This window comes from Trachurus japonicus, chromosome 9 (assembly GCF_045865225.1).
Source record: "Trachurus japonicus isolate A0001 chromosome 9, Traja_1.0".
Lineage (NCBI taxonomy): Eukaryota > Metazoa > Chordata > Actinopteri > Carangiformes > Carangidae > Trachurus > Trachurus japonicus.
This window is the reverse complement of record NC_140915.1, coordinates 8,120,267-8,131,792: the sequence shown is the minus strand read 5'-3', so window position 1 is coordinate 8,131,792 and position 11,526 is coordinate 8,120,267. Positions and strand designations below refer to the sequence as shown.

General features: G+C 40.5%; 1 non-coding gene across 1 annotated transcript; it reads right to left on the bottom strand.

The window, feature by feature from the left end:
- Positions 1–694: 694 nt before the first annotated feature.
- trnac-gca (transfer RNA cysteine (anticodon GCA)) lies at positions 695–766 on the bottom strand. The gene has a single exon. It is a non-coding gene; the product is annotated as a tRNA-Cys (tRNA).
- Between the last annotated feature and the right edge of the window lie 10,760 nt (positions 767–11,526).

Here is an 11,526-nt window from a genome sequence, read left to right as displayed (position 1 = left end):
GCTCGTACATTTCTCAACTTTTCAAAACCAATGTCAAAATCATACAGTCTATGGTCGAAATGTATGTTTAGAGCCATTTATATTCATTTATCTATTCATTTCTTTATTGTATCTCATTTTCTACTTCCTAATAAAAAAAACATCTACCTTCCTTCCCATTCACCCACCCTTGAACTCTGCGTCACTTCGATGCCCAGAGTAGAGTTGGTTAGTTCCAGATATTGTCATCTTGTCAAAAGTTATCAAAGTTAGAGCTCAAGTCTCCTGGGTTTCCTATTCTTTTGCAGGCTGCTGCTTTGTTTCTTATTTTCAAAACTGTAGAAAACAAAAATAATAGACTGATATTGCTTAATATTGCAAATAAAAGTGTTTCATGTTTAACTTTATGTCTTTTGGACATCATTTCATCTTCCACTTACTTAGCCTAATTGTTCACATTAACAGCATTTTTGACCAGGGCTGCCCAAACTTTAGCATGCCACCGTATTTGTGACTAAAATTAGTATCAGTATTGTTGTACATGTACGATATTTTTCTATTTTCTTTTTCCCCTTAGAGTGCTCTCACAGAGATAACACAGAGATAAATTCTCTCCACAACCAGTGTGAGAAAATAAAGAGATCTGTGCTGCTTCTGTTCTGAAGTTTAAAGGTTTTTGTTGGTTTGTCCTGAAGTGTTGTCACAAACCTAGTTTAGGGGGCATCCGGATTTGAACCGGAGACCTCTTGATCTGCAGTCAAATGCTCTACCACTGAGCTATACCCCCACACACTCTGTGATGCAGCAGGTTTCTGTGTGACTGGTCCAGGATCAGTCAGGGAACCACTTGATGGGTATAATCTGTGTAAATATCAAACTAATTGTGCTGCCACTGCGAGCTTATGTTTGGAGGATGACATATTTCTTCTTTATTATTTTGTCTTAATCATAATCTTATTCATACTCTCTACTCTCCTTTCACTACTGTTGCTATTTGCTGTGTATTATCTGTATTATACATTTCTTTGAACTGAAACCAGCCCCAACTGTAAGCATTTTTAAATCCTTGTTTTATAAAGTAGCTACACTTCAACAACATTATTTATCATTATACATTTTCATCAATTTAATCCCATCCTCAAGAACCTCAGGCAAGTCCAGTTCCCCTTCATATTTCCATTGTGTCCCATTTTATACTTGTACTACTTTGTCAGAGGGAAATCTTCTCCCTGTACTACATAAATCCAACAGCTGTAGCTGCCATATTATCTACACATTACAGTGTTTACATTAAAATCACATGATAAACACGCCAATTTCATTATTAAGGGGGGAAATAATTGCGTTTTCAGGAGTGAGTTTGTCATCATTTACAAAAAATTTAACATTTTCTGCAAAATATTAGTTCTGCAAAACTGAAAACAGATTTGTTGCATTGTTGTTTTTTTTCCTTTCTTCTCTTATTATTCATCTCACAACTCCTCCAGTTCTGTTGTGACTCACACTGGAGGTCATGACCCCTGAGTTTGGTCTGCACAACACATGTTTTCACTAAAATAACAGTATAAATAGAAGTTGTTTCTACAGACAGACGTCTTCAAAGTATTGAGTGTGCATGTTGAAGGCTGGCTCCATTTTCTTGCAGTTCCTGCTCCTGACCAGCAGAGGTCAGTAAAGGTCGTAGGTTTTCTTCACAGTTCACATCAGCTCATGTTTGCAGAGGAAGTGGTAGTTGCTGCTGGTGAAATGCAGGTTTGTTTGACTGAAACTCTCTCACCTCCACCTGGAATGCAGCCGGCTGGAGCTGCAACAACACGACCACGGACGGCGGTTATGAAATATCAGCGGGGTCAACCTGTGTGACAGTTCCTCAGACTGGATGATTGAATGTTTTTCCACAGTCTCCTCTAACCCCAGAATACCATTATGCTAAACAGCTGCAGGAGGGTTTATGTAATTTCACAAAATGTATGCAACCGGCTCTTAACAGGTTCAGACAGAAAAAGAAAAAAGAAAAAATCACATCTGGGCTCCATAGATATAGGCTATAGTTTGAAGTATACCCTGCAGTTACATATTTCTTTTGCACAATAAACACTTTTCTGACCGTCATGGCTGATTTAGAGGAAAGTCCAGTCCTTGTGTCCTTTAAGTATCAAGAATATTACCTGAGAAAACTTATGAATTAGAAAAATGTATTTAAAGTCCTTTGAGTCATCAAAAAGCTGTCCCCTCTGAGTGTAGGTTATTATTGTAGGCTACATCACATAATCAATACTTTACTGTTGTAGCTGTTCGAGGCTCAGCTTATCTTTAAAGGGACAGTTCACCCAAAATTGAAATTTCACTCATTATCTACTCACCCTCATGTCGTCCAAATTTGACGAACCGGGAAGAGGAGCTTCGAGAAGCTTCCGCTACAAAACAAGCTTGAAATATAGACTTATTTAATTTTTTTCGGAACAATTTCGCATTTCGGGACTTCAATACAAGACGGACATTACATACGAGCAGCATGGAGGTATTTGGATGTTTTTTGGTGTGTCTTTTTGTTACGAAGACAGTTGGTATCCATTTGCAATTTGGTGGTTTTGTGAATAGAACAACAATTGTTGTATATATTTATCTTACACGAGCCCTTTGATCCAGAAATGCGAGTGTCAGAAGAGCGACAGACACAAACAGAGCACCTTTCATAAAAGACGCTCTATCTCCTTTTCTAGAAAAAAAGGAGGGATTTTGGTGAAACCCAGCCATGTTTAGCTTGACTTTTCTCAGGAACAGAGGCACGTAGAAACAAACGGTTTGTGGCCATTTGAAGCATAAAGTTTCACCTTTCAAATGAGCTACAGTATGTGTTGGTGGCAATAATATAGAATACACTATGGCTCTACATAAAAAGTCAAAAATGGTCTAAATTGCCGGTACACTTGACTAAAACTTTGGAAAGGAGCGCGGCACTCAATGAGTTAAATGCACCGAGTCCTGACAGTGAATAACATAAGTCATCCAACCAAATTAGCTCTACAGGATAACAATAACAGGAAAGACAGTCAAATATGCCACAATACAATTCAATACAAGACGGACATTACATACGAGCAGCATGGAGGTATTTGGATGTTTTTTGGTGTGTCTTTTTGTTACGAAGACAGTTGGTATCCACTTGCAACCGTTATATGGACATGCACTGCTACGCCGAGACCCCCTGTAACTCAGAGAAGCCACGGAGGACTCTGAAACTTCTCCCAGCCCTTAGTCCACATGAGGGTGAGTAGATAATGAGAATAAGAAATTTAAATTTTGGGTGAACTATCCCTTTAATAATCAATCGATTGTTTGCTTCATAAATATTCAGATATCAAGTGATGCCTTCGTGAAACCTCTGGATTATTGAAGTTTAGGAAATCAAATCTTCTCCTTCTCCTCTCCAATCTAACCGCATGATGAAGACCACATGATGTGGTTGAAAGCTCCAGAATAACTCACAAGTGGGTCTTTAAGGATTAGTTTATCAAATTTCCCAATGTTTGTTTTTCTCACTTATAAAACCGACAGAATCAGATCTAACGCCACAGATCCTCATATCAAAGTAGTAATATTTAAGGAAATTGTGTGGTTTCTGGATCAGCTGCAGGTTTTTTTTTATCTTGACATCACAGTTAAAGCTTTAAAGTAAAAAAACCCTTTGAAATGCAAAAGATTTCAACCGTGCTGCCAATCGAAACCCTCTGACCACCCACAACATCAAACTTTTCTTTATCACAAAAAAAAAAAAACTGCAGAAAATCGACGTTTGACTTATGTGAACTCCCAAAAAAAATAAAAAAAAACAGGAAAACCCACATTATTGGACCACAGAAGATGCTGATGCATGACATCCATGAAGGAAAAGCCAGATTAGCAGCAGCAGCTCAGGGAGTATGACACTTATCTTTCTTTTAAAAGAAATGTAAAACTATGGTTGAGAGACGGTCAAGTATGTGACCATCTGTTCTGAAACTGTAATGTGGGTATTGTATTTTATTGTATGCATTGTAATATATTGTATTACTGTACTTTATAAGTAGGCATAGTACTGTTTTGTGTTTGTTTATTTTTTAATGCATTTTACTGTAATTATTGTATTGCTCAAGTCACCTGCCCCAGAGACTACGGTTGAAAATTAGCCAACTTGGCTAAACCGGCATGTTTACAGAAATGTTTATTAATGTGCACTGTCTCTGTATATCAGGGTTTTTACGGATCCTTAAAAAGTCTTAAAAGGCATTGAATTCATTAATCTAAAAACAAGGCCTTAATTGGCATTAAAATTTTTCAAAAGTCTTAAAAATGTTAACACATGGTAAGTGGGATTTTATGATTGTAATTAGTCTCAAATCTCAAAATAATTGGTAACATTTCGACATAGAGAAGTTAGTGGCCACCGTCACCAGCTCCCGAGTCAAGTGTTTGTTTTTTTCCGGACTTTTTATGCATTTATTTTGAAAGGACAGCTGGAAAGAGACACAATCCAATGTTCATGTAGCAGTCACTTTACCTTGGATCACATAGGAAAGTGGGTAAAATTGTCCCTAACCCTATGTAATTGATGTGGTGTTTTTTTTTCTTTTTTCTGCATTTGTGTTTATTATGAAGTCGGTCTTAAATTTCATTTCAAGTGGCTTTAAAAAAGTCTTAAAAAGTCTTAAATTTAACTTGGTTTAAGCTGTAGGAACCCTGTATATTTAAACCAATAAATTCAAATTCAAGGGATGGCAACAACGGTGGCGGCACACTTCCCCGGCTCTGTTTTGATCTCCCGTCTCGCCGCCTTCACCCCTTTTGGCCCTTTTTTTGTTGTGGCGAGGCCTGCCAGGGGTCGGCCGGGGTCACGCCGACAGGAGAGAACGAGGGTTAATGCCTCCAAACCCACTAATAACCCCCACTGAGTTCCCCTCGCCCCCCTCCCCTCCCATGCAGGGCCGTTTTTCACCCGGTCGGTTTGGCAGCTGGAGGCCGCGGTTGCTTCCATCCACGCGTCTGGTTTGCATTAAACGGACACATGTGGTCTTTGTTTTGAGAAGTGCGGCTGACACGAAGCCATAACCAGCCGTATGAAAAATGGGGTTCTCAGTGAAAAAAACGGATTTGGACTAAAACTTTGTCCGGGGTCAATGTTTCATTCACTTTAAAACAGGAGGTATCGTAATGACAGGAAGTAGGGCACGATTCGGCGGCTTAAGCCCCTTCGTTAAATATGACGGGCAGAGTATCGCTGCGATGTGGAGCAGTTGATCTGAGACAGACGTCGGACATGAGTCAGTCAGTCGACAGATATGGATCTAGTGCCCGGGCCGGAGAACCAACGTTAGATGTTTCAGACTCAGACTTTTAAGATCACATGTCGCTTTTAACAGCCGAAAAAAAGAAAGAAAAAAAAAGCCCCCTTAAAGGGATAGTTCACCCAAAATTGAAATTTCACTCAATACTCACCGTCATGTGGACTAAGGGCTGGGAGAAGTTTCAGAGTCCTCCGTGTCTTCTCTGAGTTACAGCAGGGCTCGGCGTAGCAGTGCATGTCCATATGACGGTTGCAAATGGATACCAACTGTCTTCGTAACAAAAAGACACACCAAAAAACATCCAAATACCTCCATGCTGCTCGTATGTAATGTCCGTCTTGTATTGAAGCCCCGAAATGCGAAATTGTTCCGAAAAAATTTAAATAGGTCGATTTTTCAAGCTTGTTTTTAACGGAAGCTCCTCTTCCCGGTTTGTCAAATTTGGACAAACTGGGAAGAGGACAGACCCTGGTTCGTCCAAATTTGACAAACCGGGAAGAGAAGCTTCCGCTACAAAACAAGCTTGAAATATAGACTTATTACATTTTTTTCAGGACAATTTCGCATTTCAGGGCTTCAATACAAGACGGACATTACATACGAGCAGCATGGAGGTATTTGGATGTTTTTTGGTGTGTCTTTTTGTTACGAAGACAGTTGGTATCCATTTGCAACCGTTATATGGACATGCACTGCTACGCCGAGACCCCCTGTAACTCAGAGAAGCCACGGAGGACTCTGAAACTTCTCCCAGCCCTTAGCCGACATGGGGGTGAGTAGATAATGAGTTGAATGAATGAATGAATTTCAATTTCAATTTTGGGTGAACTATCCCTTTAAAAACCCAAGACGACTCTTCTATCCACGCCACGGCTGAGATTTACACTCCAGGTTCACACACACACACACACAATAGCTCAGTGTATCGCTCAGGGACACATGGAGGTTGATGGACACATTGGTCCAACCTGTGACCTCTTTTATGGCCGGACAATCTGTTTAACCAGCGGACCACCCTGCAACGCCAAACAGCCACTGGATACTTTAATGAAGTTCCTACGTCTGCCGCTGCCGTGTTTTTCCTTGTATAGGACTCAACGATTCCCATGAAAAGTCCAAAGCCAACATTGAACGCATCACATGAACGTGTAGATCTGATTGAACCATGGCGCCATGAAACCGACTAAAACACGTCGGTGAGTCACAGTGTTGAACTCAACCAACCAACTCAACCAACCTCAAACCAACTTCCATTGTTCTGCTGCTGGTAGAACATCAAACATACATGAATCAATCCACCGCTGAAAATAGTCCCCAACAAAAACACGTAACAGGAAGTTGAGTCTTAAATGATCCATCATCCATATTTAAGAAAGCAAAAAAAAATTGGTCTATTATAGTTGCTATATCACATGATCTTCAACAGAATGTAGTGTTGCTCAACCTTTTCTTTTAGATTTTAGTTTATTTAACAAACTCCATTCAGCAGATGTTCTGCAGCTCTTGATGATGGACTTTATCTGACTTGGTTCGGCTGCAGATTTGTTAACAATTATGGAAATATATAACATACAGAATAAGACGGTGTGGCCCTATAAGGAGGATATAACACTGGAACATTTCTGCACCTTTAATAAATGTGGCATCTGCACAGCAGCAGCTTCTGTGGGATTTAATGCGCATGCAGCCATTCATTTTCTAAAACACAGGAAAGACATTAGAAAGAGCCAGATAACGCCGTCATGCAGCCGTGAGGGGAACTTGTGGTGGTTAAGTGTTTTCACATCAGTTGTGCACAGTGTCACACTCTGCTTCCTCGTAAATCACCTGAAACCAACAGGAAGATTCTCCTCAGCTCGCCGAGCGTCACCGAGCATGAATACTTCACTCTGCACAAACATGCAACTCACGTTCAAAAGGCGGCGAAACAATGGTTTTTCACAAGTTAAATGTGAGTCAGGAGGAGTTTTGGATATCAAATTCCCATGTCGAGTTCAACAAGGACAAATTCAAAACATAAACTTTTGAATCGCACAAAGGGTTGTTTACCAAATATGGATGTCCCTCTGTATCTATTAAGTGATTGGCTGCTGAGGGATTGATTTAAAGAGCATAAAGGTAGATGTTTGTATTAAAGCTCCGTACGGTATAAAGGTAGATGTTTGTGTTAAAGCTCCATACGGTATAAAGGTAGATGTTTGTGTTAAAGCTCCATACAGTATAAAGGTAGATGTTTGTGTTAAAGCTCCATACAGTATAAAGGTAGATGTTTGTGTTAAAGCTCCATACAGTATAAAGGTAGATGTTTGTATTAAAGCTCCATACAGTATAAAGGTAGATGTTTGTGTTAAAGCTCCATACAGTATAAAGGTAGATGTCCATGTGTAGTGTGATTATAAAGCAGCTCTAGGTTCTATATTAATACTGTGAAAGTATCAAAGCCTCAGTCCACAGAGAAATGCACACAGCCTGTATTCAGAAACTGAGCCTTAAAACCAGCCGTCAGGACTTCCTGTCACTTTGTGATGTCACAACTAAGCCCCGCCCCCTCACCACCACCTGGACCCACCATCCATCCAACAACAACTTTGCAGGATTTGGTTTCTCTGAGTGTTTTATTCTGAAATCTGCTCTATTTTTTATTGGATCACTCGAAAAACAGTCAGCCAATCAGAAGAGAGGCTCAGAGCTTCCTCTCTTCTGATTGGCTGACAATGATCTGTTGTTACTATAGTCTTGGGAAGGAAAACTGCACTGAGATGGTCTGTAGATCTACTCTACAACATCAAACATGTTCATATTTGCCAATACTGAGTATAATCTGATATTTATTTCACATACATATTGATTAAATATGTCCAATATACCAACGCTCCTGATTCAAATACGAATATTAATATTCCAGATCTATGTTAAACTCTTCTCTCCTTGACAATGAGTCCATCCACAGTCTGAGCTGGAGCTGCTTGTTCAAGGGCTCATTGGTTGTACTAATGGGGGCAAAGTGCTGCTTCTCTAACCTTTGTGTAATTGCCTCATCGACACAGTTTGAACTCTGCGGGGAGGTGTGAGCGAAGGTGTAGATGTGGGGCAGCTGAACCAAGTCAAGCCTTTGGAATGAACAAACCTCCATCACACACACACACACACACACACACATATGCAAACACCAGCGCATTAGCTCAGAGGAATGCCACGCTGTGCACTTTTGTTGTGAGCCTTTTTTTATGGTTTGTGCATTTTTACCAAGAGGAAAACACAGCGCTCCATCAGTGGAGTCCACGCCCGCGATAAACACATCGACACTTCCATTGAAAACGGACCCAACAGCTGCCGCTTCAAGGACCCAGATGGAAACACAAAGGCTTTTAATCTGAAAGGATCTTCGGCTTGATTTCACCTGGATGGTAAAACGAGGACTAGGCGCAGTCATGCAGCTGTTTGATTGGGTGATTATTGTGTAGATATGGATATTTACGTTTCTAACAATGGTAGAGGAGAAGCTGTCATAAACCGCCCCCCCTCAAAGATACTTTTCACTTGGACCTCAGCTAATCCTATGGTGGCTTTAGTAACACTTGGTCTATTTTCTGGTCCTGTGGGCGCAGGAATTATCCCCAAATCTTTTGTGTCAGAAACAAAATGTGCAAAATTAGCAAATGCACCAGAACGTTTGAGTTCTTGAACCAAATATAGTTGGTTTGCAAGGTGACATCATGACTGCAGATGAGGGGCAGGAAGTGATTTGCCGATAGAAAAAAGTTATACGTTTTGTGCAGTCTAGTACAGCTGGTAGACCCAATTGGTCAAATCGTGGGGGGGGGGGAACAAGAGCTTCTTTCAAGTTCTGAAAGTAGTAACAGACAAAGTAGACAATTAAAAAATTTCAAAAAGTCCCAGCAAAATGGCGGCAGATGTGGATTACTGTAAAAGTCGGAGAGTGCTCAGCTACAGTCATTACGTAAGCGGGTAAATTCATCAGCTCACTTTTTTCCCCCAGATGATGACAGAGTTTCTCATCTAGATCATTGGTTCCCAACTTAGTGGGGCATCGGAGATCTCAGGGGGTCCACAGAGTTTTGTCTGTTCTGAGGTTGCGAGGCTATCAAAATTATATTTGTGCATATTAAAATTTTAAAATCCCAATACCACACCCAACTGGATAATCAAAATCACGAATAAAACAGAAGAAAAACGTACAACTGTTAATTTTGTAAATAAAAGTTTATATCACTTTATTCTTTTGATGCATCTGTGCAGGCAGGGGTTGTGGATGGGGGGGGGGGTCCAAGTAAAAAAGGTTGGGAACCACTGTCCCACTGGTGGTGCTTCATATTTCCGAAACGTTGAAACAAGTTTCCAAAAAGCGACAGTCATTTAGCCTAGAAATCTAGCTGCACCCTAGCGGCAGCAAATCTATTTGCTCCGTAGGTGGGTCTAGAAACGAGCCATAGGAACTTTTTGAGTCTCGAACACCGATTGTGTTCACCAATCACAGCGCTCTATCTGTTTAGAGAGTCGTTGGGCGGGCTTAACGCCATGACGACATACATTTTAATTGGCTTGTCAGGTGAACGTCATCCTGCTCATTGCTCTGATTGGTCGTAGCGCTACCCTATTGGTGCAGAGGCAGTTTGAAAGACAGCCTTCATCCCGCCCCCTGGATTGAGCCGAGGTCTACCGGTCGTTGCCAAACTAGACATGTTAATGATGTAGTCTGGCTTGTCAGGCTGGCAGTCATTTGGATAAAAGGACAAACGTTTTCTTTATGTTCATCCAACGCTTTCATGTAGCTACTCGCTATCTGTTATTTCCAATCAATGTTCTCTGCTTCCTGCCCCCCATCTGAACTTTGCACGTCTGTCAGAATGACTGCAAACCACCTATCTATTGAAAAATTGTTAGAATTCAAGTTAACACGCTTACGGTACCAAACTTTATTTGCTTCTGAAGTAGCTCGCTTGCTAACATAGCAAACAAAAATGACCAAACTCTTGACAAGGGAAGGACTGGACCGTTGCAGACAGTAGAGTCCTTTCTTGTTAATAGGTTTACACAAGGCGCCCGTGGCCTTAAGCTAATGCTAATCAGGGAGCCACAACAAGACATGGGCTAGTAAAGCATCTCACACTGTCTTTATATTTCACCATATGTTGCCATTTGAACTTTTACGGTGGCTGTTTTTTTAAATTACAGCCATTGTCCCTCTACCTTAATCAGCATTTCCCGTCTTATCACTGTCACTCAGGCAGATTCCTCTATGTTTACTGGACTTGGCAGCAACTTGAGTCCTGATTTTGCAGCCTATTTCTTGTCTAATTGGGAGCTGCTGTCATATGTTGGTTCACTGCCACCACTTGTAAAAAAAAAAACACACTGAGGATGAAGCGTATTGGTACCATCTGTGGGTAGCATGAAATAGCTTGTTTATGTAATTTGTGCGATGACGACGACGGCCCGGCGCAGCGCAGGTTAATTTAAGTCTGATAACTGAGGAGGAATATGTGGAAAGTACAGAGTGAATGAATTAACGGAGCTGGTCCAGATCAAGAACACGCTCCTCTCAAACACAATAAAAATATATAGAGCGTGATCAAAACCCAGTCCATCCGAGTTTAAGCTGCAAACCATTGTCAGATGGCCGCCTGAGGTGCAGTTTATCTCACCGGGTGAGTTAAATTTAATGGGTGGAGACTTATATTGGAGGGTAAGAGGGGGAAAAAAAGCATCACAAAACATGACTGACAAGATATTATTTCAACCATATATAATTATTGCACTTACATAGGCTACTATCAATCAATCAAATGTCAGTTTTTGTAATATCAAATATAGTTTTGTTTGTTTGTTTTAGCTTTTATTCTCTTTCATTGTAGGTTATGTGTCTGAAATAAAGATTGATACTGCAATGTGCTTCATTCCTGTACGGGTCATTCATTCATAGCATATAGCATACCACTTCTAACATGCTAACTCCATATACTCCGACAAAAGTTCTAAAACAGAAAACATGGCAGGAGAGATAATAAACACACAATTTTAATATTTTTATGTTGATGATTTAAAGGAGAAAAGGTGTCTTTTCAGGTGTGTAGGCCAACAAACATTTGAGAGCAACAGGAGGAAAAGGCTTGCACACTGATCAAAAATGGCAATGTCCACCACAGATTAACGGATGCAAAAATCATTTAATGGTCCATCAAACAACAAAAAAGTGCAACCA